A 17182-nucleotide genomic window follows, 5' to 3' on the forward strand; every position below is an offset into this window, starting at 1 on the left:
CACAGGCCCTCTAGATGGAGTAGGCTAAACAACTTGTCTTGATATTTCGAAGATACAAAGATACATCTATCTATCTACAATCTACATCATGAACTACATCTATTAATTTAGACACCAGCAAATGGTTGTTGACATCTACATAGGTGTGGTAACTATTAATTGCAGACTTAAAGAGTTGAAGCTTAAGGAAAATGGCTCCATTCTGGCTCTGACAGAACGACGTCTCTACTGAAGGGGTTAAAGAAGAAATAAAACAGGTATCTGTCTACCTCTAAAACAGTTAAGTTAAAACCCCTCAGGCACTTTCAGTTGGGTAAATTGACTCCCCCTTCCTTTTTTCTCTCTCTCTCATAGAGCGGCACACAATTGGCCCAGCATCGTCCGGGTTTGGGGAGGGTTTGGCCAGGGTAGGCCGTCATTGTAAATAAGAATTTGTTCTTACCTGACTTGCCTAGTTAACTAAAGGTTCAATTTTGTTCTCCAGTACAGTTGCCAAGACATGTTTCATAATTCGACATATTTTTGAGTTTGCATGTTCAGGTCATGTTTAGGTCAACTGTTGTCCTGCTTTTCTACAGTGTGTAATGAATGAATGTAAGTAAGATATGTAGAATGTTGGAGCTAGTGTAATTACATTACATACTCTATTACACAGGTACAAGAGCAACTTAATAAACTGTTCCCATATATGTTTTGCTATGTTTTCACTTTCAGTTAAGTGAGGCCAAAGTAGCTGTTACAGCATCATTGTTAACTACATCAGACATTGCATTGGGGTATGCAGATAAATCCCCCTCCCCCCACACCATTGTTTTCCTGTGAATATGCAGACACACACCCACAAAACTTAGCAGTGCCCACAGGATGTGACTCGGACAGTGTGTGATCAGTTGTCATGGCACTGGTGTAACGGAAATCAACCTCTGAAATAGCTATGAGAAACTGTGAAAAAGAAGAGCAAGATACCACAGACCCATCATTTTGATATTTTATTAGAATGTATTATAGAAGCACCATAGAAGCTTTGAAAATACCTAAAGTACACCCAGAACACAAATCTCAAGAGTAAAAAAGCGGTATATTATTTGCTAAAACTGTATTGATCTATATAGAAAAATATTTGAAAATACCAAAAACATCAATCTCAAGCTAAATCTAAGAAACTTTAGTATAAGTAGCATACAAAGAAGACATACACACTGTCAAAAGTGGGGCATTTTTACCCACAGCTCTACTTCCCCTTTAATCTTCTCACATTTCTCTCTCTTACGACACATACAAAGGAGGTTCACACATATGCAAGTAAATGTTCAAAAATGTATACATTTTCTCTCAAAACATTAAAAGCTATGTTAAATAAAATACATAAGAGGCCTGGGAAATTCTTGGAGACAAAAGTGATTTGACAGATGACTTCTCTAACTCTTCACCCTCTGCTACTTCAATCTTTTCTTCTGACCGATGGTCTCATAGGTATCCGCAGCACGAGGGGTCAGACCCTGAGATAGAGAGACGGGGAGAGAGAGAAAGAGTAAATATATCATGAAGCAAGGCCCTACAATTTAAACTCCACATATTGACTAAGATAACCTTCACCATCACATCATCAACTCACCGTATAGATACCCTCCTCCGGTTTCTGTCAGAGTAAAAGAGGAAATCCATTAGGAAAAAACACAAGTGCGTGTGTGTGTGTGTGTGTGTTTTTTTTAGGAAGTGTGTGTGATTAGCTATTTGGTTTAATGTTAAATGTTAGCCTGGAAATCCCCCTCTGCCCCCAACCCACTGTAAAGCTGTAGGGCAGTAGATGTGTCTGTCTGCGTTATACAGGACTAAATAAATGGATTGCATTTATCACGATACATCGATTTGACCCCCAGCCAACTGCAGGGTCTAGTTTCTATGTATCTGGGTGTCATGGGGTCTTGTTTAATGGACTTGGATGTAGAACATGTTACAGTGCGTTTCTCACCGCTGGCTTTTCTGTCCCAGCCCCAGTCACCGGAACCATCTGTGGGAAAAACTGAGTGTTGAGAGATAGATGGGGTAAGAACTTGGTAGAGACAGAAAGAGGAAACTGAAACAACCCACTAGCCTCAGGGACTTTAGGCACTTAGATCTGAAAGGATCGGATGGGTAGGATAGGTATAAGCAATATGGTGAAATTTCCACCTAACCTTTCAGCGCACAAGGTGGAGCTACTATCATATTGTTTATACCCATGGTCATACTGTATTGGACATAAGTATAAAGACTGATCTAAAAACCTATCTTTCAGATCTACACGAAATGCCAGTTACAGTTGTCGTGGCTATTGGATAGGGTATAATAATAATAATTAGGTGGGTGCTTATATTTGTTCTATTTCACACATGTACAAGTGTGTATTATACACGTGTGAATTGGCAATGTATTTTTTTGCACAACTCCCCCTGAGGCACCCTCTGAGAGTGGGCATAGCAAGAAAGAGATCAAAGATAATTTAGGGAGGCAGGGAAAGAGAGGGATTGGGGAAAAAGAAGGACTGAAAGGCAGCTGTACCTTGAGCCTGCAGTAGAGCACGGTGAGGATGATACCGTACAGAAACAAGATAGCGTCCAGGATATAGCAGATCTGAGACTCACCCAGGGCCGCTGAGGACAGAGGAGAACAATTTCTATTTACAGGCTGGCCCTCTGAGGTTTGAACACCATTTGTCATTTAGCAAACTCTCTTATCCAGAGTGACTTAGTCTGGGCATAAAACTAAGGTAGGTAAAAACGACCACATAATATCACAGTTATTGCAAGTGACCTCCAGTAACCAGGGTTGGGTTACATGTAAAAGGTTACAAAAAAACAGTAACTGTAATCCGTTATGTTACAAGCAAAAATATTGTAATCCGATTACAGATACTTTTGAAAAACTAGATGATTACTTCGAAGATTACTCTTATATTCAGAAAGGATGTTTGCAAAAAAATATCTTTGACACTTTGTTTTCTCAATGACATTCAAATCAGCATTGAAAAAAGACGTAAGTTTAAGTTTGTTCCACCTGAGCGAGTCTGACCACAAGTCAGAGACCACTATGACGAGAAACCAAATGTGTTAGATGGATCGCGGGAAAAGAGCAGGAATAGGCTTTTGTAGACTACAGTCCAAGCTATGTCTTCCAATTGTGCGACTACTGTTGGCATTCAAAGATTATCCAACTTGAATAAACGCTTGGAGGTAAGTAAGGCTATTTGCGCCTTACCGATTGTGGCTGTTGTGGATGGCTGTTCACAAATCTAAATGTATATTTGAATCCAATAATGGTTGAAATCAAGAAGTTTAAACTGCCTATCAATATTTGTTTTTGAAACCAGTGGACAGCCAGTGAAAAATGTGCTCTTGCAAACAGCTGCATATTGCGGATCCCAGCCTATGGAATAAAAGTGAGGCTTTTATTATTATTGCTCAATCTAATTCATGCTGATTAAAAAAATATCCATAGACCAATTGGACACATGCTCAAACTCGTATGCTTTTCATAGTCTTAAAAGAGGTAATCTGTAGTTGCTACATCCATTTTGGGATTTATAAATTATATATATTAATGTAAAGATATAATTGAATCGTATTGTTATATGTAGTAGAAAGCGATGCGTTAGAAGAAGCCTACATAATAAACCCATAAAGTAAAATTTAACATCCATCTATGGCCAGCTATGTAAACTTTAACATTGATTTATCCTGCAATAGATGTCGTTCAATTGGTAACATATTTTTGTCTTCTTCTAATGCCTCTTAAGGGAAAGTAATGTAAAAGTGACTGAATGTAATCAGATCACGTTACTGAGTTTGGTTAATCCAAAGGTTACGTTACTGATTACAATTTTTGGACAGGTAACTAGTAACGGATTACATTTAGAAGGTAACCTACCCAACCCTGCCAGTAACCTTAAGTCTATCATGCAAATCTCAAGGTTATCTTTCATTACCCGTTTGGCTGTTACCTATCTACTCCTATCCACACCATGTCAAAAAGGATCTTGGCTAATAAACGTTCCTTTTTCAGAACCCTCTTTCAAAGATAATTCGTAAAAATCCAAATAACTTCACAGATCTTCAAGGTAAGGGGTTTAAACACTGTTTCCCATGCTTGTTCAATGAACCATACACAATTAATGAACATGCACATGTGGAACGGTCGTGAAGACACTGACAGCTTACAGACGGTAGGCAATTAAGGTCACAGTTATGAAAACTTAGGACACTAAAGAGGCCTTTCTACTGACTCTGAAAAACACCAAAAGAAAGATGCCCAGGGTCCCTGCTCATCTGCGTGAACGTGCCTTAGGCATGCTGCAAGGAGACATGAGGACTGCAGATGTGGCAAGGGCAATAAATTGCAATGTCCGTACTGTGAGACGCCGAAGACAGCACTGCTCGTTCTGTGCGTGATTTCCTGCAAGACAGGAATGTCAGTGTTCTGCCATGGCCAGCGAAGAGCCTGGATCTCAATCCCATTGAGCACGTCTGGGACCTGTTGGATCGGAGGGTGAGGGCTAGGGCCATTCCCTCCAGAAATGTCCAGGAACTTGCAGGTGCCTTGGTGGAAGAGTGGGGTAACATCTCACAGCAAGAACTCGCACATCTGGTGCAGTCCATGAGGAGAGATGCGTTGCAGTACTTAATGCAGCTGGTGGCCACACTAGATACTGATTGTTACTTTTGATTTTGACCCTGCCTTTGTTCAGGGACACATTATTCCATTTCTGTTAGTCACATGTCTGTGGAACTTGTTCAGTTTATGTCTCAGTTGTTGAATCTTATGTTCATACAAATATTTCCACATGTTAAGTTTGCTGAAAATAAAGGCAGTTGACAGTGAGAGGACGTTTCTTTTTTTGCTGAGTTTATGTCATTCTGTACTGACAAGTAGGCTATGATCATCGTCATAGCACAAATTTGTCAGCAAAGCGGGCACCCTAATCTTATAGGAGTGGCTATCCAGTATATGCGAAATCAACTCTTGTTGCATTATGTTCACTAAATATCAGTATCCCCCCAAGAATTTAGGTTTTGGTTATAGACGTGGGCATAAGCCAAAATAAACATGTATCTGTTGCAAGGCTTACCCTGGGCTCAGACCATTTACAGTAAATAATATGTGGCTTCACTTTAACCTGACTCAACTGATTGCAAAGCCCCCACAGATTAATGTAAAAAAAAAATATCCAGCAACTCTTCACTGATTGACCTAATTCTGACAAGTACTTGTCCAGTCTTTGCTAATGATCTCAGTGATCTTTGTCCTATTGCGTGTATTGGAGGCGGCAAACAGATGAACACTGATCCTCGTATAATTATGAAGAGACATTTAACATGTTTTTCTTCATGAAAGTATTACTCTGAATGTTTCTCTATCAGCTGCATGCCTGATCTAGAATTGTTCTAATCTATTTGTATATCTCTGGCAGACAAACACGCTTCCTTTAAACACCTTAGAGTAAAACATGATAAATCCTTGGTTCTCTAAAGAACTTTCAGATGTTATGAGAAATCAGGCCTTGGCCAAGGCTGGAAAAACTGACTGTGTATCTGATTGGCAGTTTTTCAGGCAGTTGAGAAATAGAGGCACTTCCTCAATCAAGAAAGCTAAATCTAGCTACTTTCTAAATTCTTACTCTGCTGGTGATCTGTCTACATTTTGGAAAACGGTTAATGTACTGAAGTAAGGAAATTCCTCTCCATCGCTGCCTAAGAAAGTTGTGCCAGACTCATCATTACTGAGAAAAATTAGATAAGTGATGCTTTTAATCAGCATTTAATATCGGCTGCTTTTTTTATTTGAAATAAATGGTGGTTTAACCGACCCAGGTCAGCCGGTCAACTGCCTGCCCCTTTCCCAGTCTCCAGTTGGCTCGATGGAAGTTCCATCAACTTTAAGTAAACCTTTTCATGTCAACAACTTTCTTGTGATGTGCTAGATGGCTTGCGCAAGATTGATGTAAAAAAAAAAAAAAAGTGCTCCTTTGCTTGATCCTTTCTTGCTGCAGCTTTCTGCTCCTCAAATCTCAGAAGCTTGAACACTTTTTTTTACCTTACAAAGATTTCTGGTACCATCCCTAGGGTCTGGAAGCTGGCCCATATACTCCCCGTTTACAAACGTGGTGACCCGTGTGACATAAATAATTATTACAAGGCTGATTCAAATAACCAACTCATCAAGATTTGATTACTTGAATCAGCTGTGTAGTGTTAGGTGCAAAAACCAAAACGTGCCCCCATGGGGGTCCCCAGAACCAAGTTTGGGAAACCATGCAGTATACATCATTGCATTTTGTATTAGAATGTAGGCTGGCCTTCTTTGTAGATCGGTGCATTGCGCTCTTGCATAAACTTCCACCATACCTTAACCCATTGTTAAGCTATAGATGTCCAGGCTACCAGACCCAGGCTCAGGGGTGGCTAAGTCTGAAAACCTCTTCGATCTCCACTGAGTTAGGTAGATCTGCTTTTAGGTTCTTTTGCAAATTATGTGGAATGATCTACAATACACTTTAAAATGGAAAGAATTGGTACCTCTAGGGCATTTCAGACAGTTGCTAGGGGACCTTTTTACAGCTTGTTATGTATTGTGCATAACAACATGTATTTTAATGTGTATATGAATGTGTCGTGTAATGTCTTCATTCTATTTTGATGTGTATCGTGGGTTCATCTAGAAAAGAGATCGTGGTCTCAGCATTGACTTCCTGTCAAAATAAAGCTAGATAGTTAACATTATGTATGGCAATCACTATGTCAGCACTATTTCTTCCTCTATCGCAAGTGTTTAAAAGAGGACCGATGTGGCAATGGCTTCGCTTCTGCTTTCACAGAAATGTCCCTGAACTATACGTACATTTTTTGTCTTCCATCAGACAATGATTTTGCCCTCTAGAGAATGATAGAATCACCTGTCCTACACTTATATAAAAAAATACACATTTTGCATCAAACACCGATATGAAATAAATCTATAAATAAAACCAGGTTAAAAACAATCATGAGCAAAACCATTTACAGCTATTTCTACTATGATTTACTTAATTTTCCGGAAGAATAAATGAACATGTTACCCACTTCAATAACTATTGAAACATGTCGTTACAGGGTTTCTATCAACTGAAAATTGTCAATAATTCATATTACCAAATAAAAGTTCAATGAGTTCCAAAGAGATTACATTTTCAAATATTTTTACTGAATACCGACATATGCTCTGGACTTGCACATGAGATCTGATCTTAACCATAGGACTAAACCATGATTCTTTATCATTCACAATATTTACAAATATTTAGTCCAGTGGGGGACTACATTTAGTTGCAATTACACTAAACAGAAACTGTTTTGCTCATTTCTCATCATGTTAATCCCACATACATACATTTTCATAACCAAGGTCAATACCAATCAGCGGTTATAGTATCAAACTCCATACTCACTAGCACTGCCAAAGCTCATCCACAGAGGAAGAGCTGAAAGAACTGGGAATCTGCCTCCCATCACAGCAACAGGTATACAAAAGGACACAGCAACAGTAGGCAGCAAGATGCTTTTTTACTGGACGTCTGACTGCTCAGTTAGTAAAAAGCATGTAGGTTGAGCAGGGCTGAAGAGTTAGTGGTTTGAGGTGATGACGTAGTGCTGCAAAAAAAGCCAGGGTAAAGCAGGGGGGGGGGGAAGTTGTGGTCGAGCTCAGTCCATTTAGTTTTGTGGAACGGGGCATTTCGGAAGAAAATATCACACGTCCAAAAATTCTTAAGTGCTTTACAGTATATTTCAAGAGACTAACCATGAGAAAATTACACCATTTGACAGATCAGTAAAAATAGTTATTAGGTTTATCACACAATGATGATTACGAGTTTGTCACTGCAGATCATATAAATAATACACTATGTGAGGCTACGGACAGAGCCTTCATCTGAGACAGACAGATTGTGAAGACCGAGAGGGGAGAAATCCCTCTTCAGAGTGGAACCATTGTTATCAACACAAGAGTCTTTTGTTTGAACTTAACGGTCAACTTCTCCAAACACAATGTCCTGGGTTCCTGTCACAAGAGGAAAAACGATAAAATCATTTGTTAAACCTCAACCGTACATTAACCATAAATATTTGAACAGGAAGTAACACAAATAGAATTGCTGTATGAGTTATAAGTAAACTGATAATCAATGGTTTCACTGATAATGTAAGAGTCATGTTCAGCAAGGATACTTTGGGGAAACAGAGGGTTACTACATGAACTTGTCCTATATAACAGATTTTTGTTTTCCATTGCAACACGTCTTGCTGCAGTGTGCTCTACTGAACACGACCAAGTAGAAACATGTCTTACCAATAATGGCCACCACATCAGCCAGCATGTGTCTTTAGCCATCATATCCAGGGCAGCCTGGGGAAGACATCACAAAACTATTAACCAACTATAATCCAACTATCAACCCATTACGGTCTAAGCGAGGGGAGGGGTTCTACTAAGCTATATGGAAAAAATATTAGATGAAAAATATGGATTTGGCCGTACTGCCTTTAGCCCATATAAACGCATAGAATAACAAATTCACTACATGGAACAACAGATAGATTTTATTTTTGGGGGGCGGGGGGGGGGACTAAAGGAAGTTTGTTTTGAAGTGTCTGTCCTATATCTGAGAGATATATAAAGTATAAGAAAGAACACACACACACACACACACACACACACACACACACGTTTAACCCCTTATTTTTTTTGCACTAAACAGCCTCCATTTTTTAAAACTGGTACTAGGGGACCTTCAGACAATTCTTGTGAGGCCTGTGGGTGTCCTAGAGCAAAACAACAGACATGTACATGTTGGGGAAAGTCTCAACTTTCCACAAATTAGTGTGTAGCCCAAACTTAAAGGACAGAAGTTGGCAGATCATCTGTACCGACTTCAGACGAGTCCCAAGACGCTTGTGGGGGGGTCGTAGAGCAAAACTGAGAACACCATTGTGTTCGTGAGTCTCATCTTTCCAAAAAGGGGTCATAATAGTTTTCCAGGCCTAACCGTTCAGACAATTTCGTGATAAGACCGATTTTCGGGATGTCTCATGGTCTGACAAACCTTGATGTTGCTTTGCCACTTTCCACCGCAGTTGCAGAAGGCCGACACAGTGGATTAAGACGCAACCCATGCAAAAACAGATTTCTCTACTTTAGACAGAATTTAACAGAGATTTGTTAAATTATGCTAATTCGATGTTAGCGGGGCAGGGACATCGACTCTAAGGGGAATGAACTATAAGTAGCCTTGAGGAAGTAGTTTAACACATTGAATAATGAATAACTACATTGAACAATGCGGGGTGTGAAGTCTGTCTGTGTGAGTGTGCATGCGTAGTTTAAACTCCCCGTACCAGATGAGCGAATCCTGGAGCTTTGATTTTGCAGCGGTAGGGCCTGCTGGAGCTGTCAGACACCAGATACACACCAAACTCTCCCTGAACGAGACAGGACATTGCATTACACAACAGCCCCACCTATAGCACATTACATTAAATGTCTTCATCTACCTACACAGGGACTACAGATTAGAATTAGCCGGCTGGTTAGATCTGGTACATTGTCCCTGGCTGTCAAATACATGTAATATCTGCAATAAAGGACATGATATTGTGTTTGATCTATAGGCATCCTATGACCTACAAAATGGACCAGGTGAAGGAGAATCTCACCATTAGAAAATGTAAACTGCACTTATCAGTATTTGATGATAGGTGAAATACAGAGAGCGTCTCAAATCCATTATATCCATGTCTGTCCGAGGAAGGGTGGGCTTAACTTGGGGACTTCTACTGCTGTATATGTAGATCCGGGGGGCACCTGGTAACCCTCTGTGTACAGCTTAAAGTGATGGATCAGAGACTCCATGGACATCGAACATGGGAACATAATTAAACCACCATTACAACTGATGTTAATGCTTATATAATAGACTCAATGTGCAACACTCCACCGTGCACATAGAAATCAGGACTTATTGAGTTTGACTATAGAGTAAAGCGGATATAGTCTGAGGATGATCTAAATGTCCTAAAATAAAAACGTTTTTGCTGCAGTTTGCTTGGGTTTTTCGAAAGGCGCTTTAAATCCAATGCATCTTCATTCCAAATAAAATTCCAGCCATTAATTGAGTCTCACCATCTCAGATCTCTTGGGCGGGGCCACTTTGGCGTCATCCACTTTGATCTCTCCTGCTGGCATCTTGTTGAGGCCCTTGATCATGATCCTGAGACTCTACCTCATCAGATGTAATTTAAAAAAAAAAGTTCTGTCAATAAAATGTGATATATATAAAATCACATTTTATTGACAGATACCGGTTAGATATGTAGATGGAGGAACGGGGGATTGGTGAACCACTGCTTCCAGTGACATTCAGTACCAGTCAAAAGTTTGGACAAACCTACTCATTCAAGGGTTTTTCTTTATTTTGACTATTTTCTACATTGTAGAATAATAGTGAAGACATCAAAACTATCAAATAACATATGGAATCATGTAGTAACCAAAAAATGTGTTAAACAAATAAAATATATTTTAGATTCTTCAAAGTAGACAACTTTTGCCTTGACAGCTTTGCACACTCATGGCACCATCTCCACCAGCTTCACCTGGAATGCTATTCCAACAGTCTTGAAGGAGTTCCCACATATGCTGAGACATACTTGTTGGCTGCTTTTCCTTCACTCTGCGGTCCAACTCATCCCAAACCATCTCAATTGGGTTGAGGTGGGGTGATTGTGGAGGCCAGGTCATCTGATGCTGCACTCCATCACTCTCCTTCTTGGTCAAATAGCTTTTACACAGCCTGGAGATGTGTTTTGGGTCATAGTCCAACTAAGCGCAAACAAGATGGGATGGCATATCGCTGCAGAATGCTGTGGTAGCCATGCTGATTAAGTGTGCCTTGAATTAAAAAATATATATAAAAAAAGTGTCACCAGCAAAGCACCCCCACACCATCACATCTCCTCCTCCATGCTTCACAGTGGGAGCCAGACATGCGGAGATCATCCGTTCACCTACTCTGCGTCTCACAAAGACAAGGCGGTTGTAACCAAAAATCTCAAATTTGGACTCATCAGACCAAAGGACAGATTTCCACAGGTCTGATTGCCCATTGCTCATGTTTCTTGGCCCAAGCAACTCTCTTCTTCTTATTGGTGTCCTTTAGTAGTGGTTTCTTTACAGCAATTTCGACCATGAAGGCCTGATTCACGCAATCTCCTCTGAACAGTTGATGTTGAGATGTGTCTGTTACTTGAACTCTGAAGCATTTATTTGGTATGCAATCTGAGGTGCAGTTAACTCAAATGAAATTATCCTATGCAGCAGAGGTATCTCTGGGTCTTCATTTCCTGTGGCGGTCCTCAGAATCAGTTTCATCATAGCGCTTGATGGTTTTTGCGACTGCACTTGAAGAAACGTTTAAAGTTCTTGACATTTTCCAGATTGACTGACCTTCATGTCTTAAAGTAATGATGGACTGTCGTTTCGCTTTGGTCATTTGAGCTGTTCGTGCCATAATATGGACGTGGTATTTTACCAAATTGGGCTATCTTCTGTATACCACCTCTACCTTGTCACAACACAACTAATTGGCTCAAACGCATTAAGGAAAGAAATTCCACAAATTAACAAGGCACACCTGTAAATTTAAATGCAATTCAGTGCCTACCTCATGAAGCTGGTTGAGAGATTGCCAAGAGTGTGCAAAGCTGTCATCAAGGCAAAGGGTGGCTACTTTGAACAATCTCAAATATAAAATATATTTTGATTTGTTTAACACGTTTTTGGTTACTACATGAATCCACGTTGTTATTTCATAGTTTTGATATCTTCACTATTATTCTACAATGTAGAAAATAGTAAAAAAAATAAAGAAAAACCCTGGAATAAGTAGGTGTGTCCAAACTTTGGACTGGTACTGTATGTGGTCTGGGTCAGGCAGCACAAAAATAAATGACTTGAAACCAGACACTCATGTCTGCAAAGGCAATACTTAGCCAGCAGCATACCACCCTGCAATCTACTGCTGGCTAGCTTCTGAAGCTAAGCAGGGTTGGTCCTAGTTGGTCTCTGGATGGGAGACCAGGTGCTGCTGGAAGTGGTGTTAGAGGGCCAGTAGGAGGCACTCTTTCTTCTGGTCTACAAAAACATCCCAATGCCCCAGGGCAGTGATTGGAGACATTGCCCTGTGTAGGGTGCCGTCTTTCAGATGAGACGTTAAACAGGTGCCCTGACTCTCTGTGGTCACTAAAGATCCCATGGCACTTACTGTAAGAGTAGGGGTGTTAACCCTGGTGTTCTGGCTAAATTTCCAATCTAGCGTTCATACCATCACGGTCACCTAATCATCCCCAGCTTACAATTGGCTCATTCATCCCTTTACCCTGTAACTATTCCCCAGGTCGTTGCTGTAAATGATAATGTTTTCAGTCAACTTAGCAGGTTAAAAGAAGAGGCTGAGAGGATAATAGGAGTTCTTCTCACCTGTCACAGCAGTCTCCCTTGCTGCCAATGGGGATGTCAAACTCCACCTCGTCATAATGCTGAGGCTTCCTCAGGTCCCACTTGATGCCTGAACCCCTCAGTATCACACCACTGGCAGAGTTAGTTACAGATGTCATTAGGTTTTCAACTGTAAGAGAGTGCATATATACATACACACACTACCGTTCAAAAGTTTGGGGTCACTTAGAAATGTACTTGATTTCCATTAGGCCCTGCCTAGAAGGCAGCTTCATTAAATAGTACCCGCAAAACACCAGTCTCAACGTCAACAGTGAAGAGGTGACTCCAGGATGTTTGCCTTCTAGGCAGAGTTCCTCTGTCCAGTGTGTGTTCTTTTGCCTATCTTGATCTTTTATTTTTATTGTCATGTCTGAGATATGGCTTTTTCTTTGCAACTCTGCCTAGAAGGCCAGCATCGCGGAATCGCCTCTTCACTGTTGTCGTTGAGACTGGTGTTTTGCGGGTACTATTTAATGAAGCTGCCAGTTGAGGACTTATGAGGCGTCTGTTTCTCAAACTATTGCTTCTTTAAAATCAGCACAACAGTTTTCACCCTCCCACTCTGTCTGCCGAATTATTTCTCTTTGCTCCTTTTCCTTACTAGGATGTTGGTGGGCGTAGCCGGGAGGCTAAAAGGCTAAAGCCTTTTAAAATGATAAACTTGGATTAGCTAACACAACGTGCCGGTTGCTGATAACGGGCCTCTGTACACCTATGTAGATATTCCATTAAAAAAAATCGGGCATTTCCAGCTACAATAGTCATTTACAACATTAATAAAGTCTACACTGTATTTCTGATCAATTTGATGTTATTTTAATGGACAAAAAAATGAGCTTTTCTTTAAAAAACAAGGACATTTCTATGTGCCCCCAAAACTTTTGAACGGTAGTGTGATATATATATATATATATATACACATTTATTTGCCTCACCTAAAGCCATAGTTGAGTGCGTCCTCAGCAGACACAACCCCAATGTCCACAGTTCGGTTCTTCCAGATACGGTTGTTGGTCAACATCTCCTCCACCTCGTCTATTGATCTTGGGTCAGTTTTGCGTTACAGTTAAGGTTAGGATTGGGGGAAGAGGATGCTGATCCTAGATTTGGACCTAGGGGAGCCCTCACCTGGTGTACTCCTCCAGGTCTGACGTAGGCTGCATGCATCCTGGCCCCTGAGACACGCTCATAGAACTCAAGCATCTAGGAGAAGGATAGAGACAAGACAGAACATCCCTAAAAAAAAAACTACCTGTGAATGAGCTCAAAATGGCTTCTACAGCAAACCTTTATTTACACAAGTCAATTAATAAAATCTTATTAACAATGACAACCTGCGACCTATCACCTCAAAGAAAGGTCATACACTACTCTAGTCTACCCAGTGCCCTCACCTTTTCCCTCTCCTCAAACATCCAGAAGAAAGGGGTCATGGCGCCGATGTCCAGGGCGTGCGTGGTTATGGCCATGATGTGGTTCATGATGCGAGTCAGCTCTCCGAAAAGAACTACCACACAGAAAAACACACTGAAAATGCATACTTACTTCACTACTGCTGCCCCTCTTCTGCCTGTGTGAAGATTGCATTCCATGACAGGCCACATTCCCTCTGTATATCCATGTTGACTGTTGAACTTGAATATCCATGTTGACTGCGAACTACTGCCCCCTAGTGACCTTGTATAAAATGGCAATTTGGGTCCAGATGATCTTACAAGGTTATGCTTCTCACGCTTGTTACTGTCCTGCTGGTAAAGGAGGGAGGTGCAGCACTTCTCTAACCACAAATGTTCATCCCTGATTCAAAATGTACCCTTATCTCTAAGCCTAAATTAAGGGCAAAAAGCTTATATACTTGGCTTGATTATTAGTGACATTCACTCGAAACCAAATGGCAGCAAACCGTCTGAAATAGGAAACCCTTTTTATGTTGCAAAACATTTTGCAACGGTGTGTGCACTAATGAATACCTGAGATTCTGGTATGTTTGTCCTTTCTGGCATGGTCATCTAGCAGCACCTAGTCTCACCTCTGATCCACTGTGCACGGAGTGGGGCCTGGATGTTGAGCAGCTTCTCCACGGCCAGAGAGTAGGCCTGCTCGTTACATATCATGGATACGTAGTCCAGCCTGTCAAAGTAGGGTAGCGCCTAAAGTGCACACACACACACACACATGTGAATGCAATTCATCCAATAAAAACATGCCTGATACAGAAGAGTCTAAACATGCATCATGTACATTACAAGCCAGGACACTGATGCAAGTTACTTTCAGCCAATTTTCATATCCGCTGCGCATACCTTACTGTCTCTGGGTGTGCTATAACAGGGTAGCAACTACGTACCTGCAGGTAGTTTCTCTGTGCCGCGGTGCAGCAGGCCCACATGGGAATCACACTTCTTCACCGACTCCCCGCTGAGCTTCAGCACCAGACGCAGCATGCCGTGGGCAGCGTGGTGCTGGGGCCCAAAGTTAATGGTCAGGTTAGACACCTCCTTCTCCATAGGAGCATCTTTATCTGTGGAGAGAAAGAGTGGTTGAGAGGAGAGTCAGCAACTCTTGGAGGACAGTTGAAGTTGATAAGAAAGCTTCTTTTAAAAAGTAAAACCAATGCGTTTCGGCTCTTGGCCTTCATCAGGGATTTGCAGATTGAGAGGTTGCAGAGGGGCTAGTTGGTTTGGAATTCATGCATACGAGTTGAGATAAAGCTATATGTAGAATGACTATGATAAAGTCACAGCGTATGACTAAATCTATAATAAAGTTATCAAGTCAAAGGCTGTGTTTAGAAACCACTGACAACCACTTTGACTAAGTGCAAATCTGGTTCAATAAAATAGGAGGCAATAAAATACAACTACCATACATATCAATATTTATAGAGGTCTCTGCCTAAATAACTAGGCTATTCATAGTGGCGTACCATTCCATGGTGGGGGGGACCCATTTCTCAGTGATGGAGCTGGGATACATCACCGCCCCGGCATACCGCTCCGTCCACTCCACATCTGGCTGCCGTTGTTTCTGTCTAGAAGAAAAGAACAAGCAACCATGATGTGTCAATAGGGAATCAGTACTGTTTCTAAGGCACAGTGTGGGTGTGGATGTTGTTTAGCCAGTGTTTAACCTACAAAGGCTCTTGAGGTGAGGCAACTCAGTCTTGAGCAACCACAAGTGCCAAGGAAACACCTCGTAATGACGACAGAGCTCAGGGTTGGGCATTATTACGCTCTAGGTCAGCCAAAACAGACGGGTCACTAATCACATTTCACACAGCAGGGGTAGGTAGGGTCCATAGCCTAATTGTCAAGGCACAAATGTATGTTTCCCCCCCTTGTAGGGTGGGCTGTTAAGTCTGAACAAAAAACCAAAACGCTGTTATATGGTGAGCAGGTAAGCCCTATGGACTCATTTTCTAGCTTGCTAATACTAACGTTAGCTACAGTAACGTTAGCTACAGTAACGTTAGCGGTTATTTAACAGTATATTGTTTTTGTATCCCGAATGACTTATTTGGATATCATTAATAACAAGTGAAATTATTATTGCATTTATCAAAATTTTTACTTCTCACCTATTTTGCAGGACAGTGCAACCAGTGCTGACCATATTACTATTTAAAATACATTTTGTTGAATGACGTCCAAGTTTGCTAAGCGACCTCAATACTGTCCCCACCATCTTGGCTGTCTTCTTCTGTGGAATGTATAGCCGACTACAACCCCAAAAGGTGCATTACCGCCACCAATTGGACAGGGTAAAAAAACAAAAACAAGGTACAAATAAAACCCATACTTGATAGGAAAAACTTAATCCACCAAAAATAAAACAATAAAAACCACATTGACAAAACCAAAACACGTACACTCTTCCTTCCTTCAAATCTCCCTTCTCAAGCTCTATGACCTGAGAGGGAGGTACTGCTTGTGACAATAGTCCATGCAACTCCTCCGCCAAGAAGTCTTTCAGTCCCAGGAACCATTCTGCCGCATCCACAATAATAGCTATTTTCTTGGATTTCCTCTCCACTTTGGCAGTGCCATTAATCACCATAATTAAATTCCTAGAAAGTTTCCTATCTCCTCAAAAGTATCTCTGGCCGTGCAGTCGGCAACAATGATTTTCTTATTTTTTGGTTTAGGAAGCAAAGATGACAGAGTTATGTTACTGCCACCTATCGTACTGAAATATAATGGAAGTTGAGTTGGCGCTAGAAAAATTGTGTGACAATACACCATAAGTATTTTTATTATAGTGGAAGAAGTTAAAATTGTTAGTGTTGAAAATTTGACGCTAGTGTATTGTAGAAGTATAACTGTAGTAGTAGGATAGAAGCCTTTAGTGGAATAGTAACAGTAGAAATAGTGAATACAGTGGTAGTGGAAATAGTCAAGTGACTGTTGCCCAGTAAAAGTATATAGCACAGTGTTGTTGTGCTTTTTGACATTTATATAATATAATTATTAGTACAATTAATGTGTACCGATACAGGCTGTCAAATGATTTAAAATCATTAATATAGTTAATTGTATTGATTTGCTGTGATTAATAGCATTTTCAGACATTGTTCAAATTTGGCTCTAATTAAAGAAGTTTCCATTTATTTTGTTTTTTA

General features: G+C 40.7%; 1 pseudogene; it reads right to left on the reverse strand.

Moving 5' to 3' along the window:
• Positions 1-7844: 7844 nt before the first annotated feature.
• LOC139561028 (NADH dehydrogenase [ubiquinone] iron-sulfur protein 2, mitochondrial-like) lies at positions 7845-16667 on the reverse strand (annotated as a pseudogene).
• Positions 16668-17182: the final 515 nt, after the last annotated feature.

This window comes from Salvelinus alpinus, chromosome 31 (assembly GCF_045679555.1).
Source record: "Salvelinus alpinus chromosome 31, SLU_Salpinus.1, whole genome shotgun sequence".
Classification (NCBI taxonomy): domain Eukaryota; kingdom Metazoa; phylum Chordata; class Actinopteri; order Salmoniformes; family Salmonidae; genus Salvelinus; species Salvelinus alpinus.